Source organism: Cebus imitator, unplaced genomic scaffold (genome assembly GCF_001604975.1).
Source record: "Cebus imitator isolate Cc_AM_T3 unplaced genomic scaffold, Cebus_imitator-1.0 Scaffold629, whole genome shotgun sequence".
NCBI lineage: Eukaryota > Metazoa > Chordata > Mammalia > Primates > Cebidae > Cebus > Cebus imitator.
Window position 1 is genome coordinate 745795 of NW_016107944.1, and position 1338 is coordinate 747132.

Genomic DNA, 1338 nt, shown 5'->3' on the forward strand with positions numbered 1-1338 from the left:
CACCTTGACCTCCCAAAGTGCTGGGATTACAGGCGTGAGCCACCATGCCCAGACTCTTTTTTTTTTTAATGTTTTAAAAAATTAAAATAATAATAATTATTCTTTTTGAGATGGAGTCTCGCTCTTGTCATCCAGGCTGGAGTGCAGTGGTACAATCCCAGCCCACTGCAACCTCTATCTCCTGGGTTCAAGCGATTCTCCTGCCTCAGCCTTCCAAGTAGCTAGGATTACAGGCATGTGACACCACGCTAATTTTTTTGTATTTTTAGTAGAGACGGGGTTTCACCATGCTGGCCAGGCCGGTTGCGAACTCCTGGCCTCAGCTGATCTGCCCACCTCAGCCTCCCAAAGTGCTGGGATTATAGGCGTGAGCCACTGCACCCAGCCCAGCCTACTTTATTCTCATAAGAGGACTTGAGTCCCTCCTCATGACATACTTACTCTTCCTTAACACACAATTCTAACAGATGTGCCCTGATGCCTGCGAGCAGACTAGCAGCAAGAAATTAAAAGGAAAGGACGGCTGAGGGCAGGCACACGGCCACATGGAATGAGAACTAACAGCAAGGGAGGTTGGTGTGTCTAATTGGGTGGACCTGATGACAAGGAAGTTTAGTAACTGAACAACAAATTCTTTGTGACAGACAAAGATCTCAGTTCAGAGTCAAGGGCCACAGCAGCAGCGACGGAGCTTAGGAACGAATCATCCACACCTCAGCAGGCTGAGAGCAGCACGTGACCATGACTGAACCTGGGAATGAGGACCAAGACAATAAAAAAAGGTGATATTGGCCGGGCGCAGTGACTCACACCTGTAATCCCAGCACTTTGGGAGGCCAAGGCGGGTGGACCACGAGGTCAAGAGATCGAGACCATCCTGGCCAACATGGTGAAAACTTGGCTCTACTAAAAATACAAACATTAGCTGGGCGTGGTGGTACACGCCTGTAGTCCCAGCTACTCGGGAGGCTGAGACAGGGGAATTGCTTGAACCTGGGAGGCAAAGGTTGCAGTGAGCCAAGATGACACACTGCACTCCAGCTGGGCGACAGAGCGAGACTCTCAAAAAAACGAAAGGTGATGTTGATATAATGAACCACCTAACCTAGAAATGCCTCCTATCTTAGGAATATGTCCATCAAGAATGGACAAGGCCGGGCACAGTGGCTCAAGCCTGTAATCCCAGCACTGTGGGAGGCCGAGGCGGGAGGATCACGAGGTCAAGAGATCGAGACCAGGCCGGGCGCGGTGGCTCAAGCCTGTAATCCCAGCACTTTGGGAGGCCGAGGTGGGTGGATCACGAGGTCAAGAGATCGAGACCATCCTGGTCAACATGGT

At 50.7% G+C, this 1338-nt stretch overlaps 1 protein-coding gene across 6 annotated transcripts in view; it reads right to left on the bottom strand.

The window, feature by feature from the left end:
• The window catches only part of FLCN (folliculin), a 28718-nt gene that overhangs the window by 14329 nt on the left and 13051 nt on the right, over positions 1–1338 (bottom strand). The window lies entirely within an intron of this gene.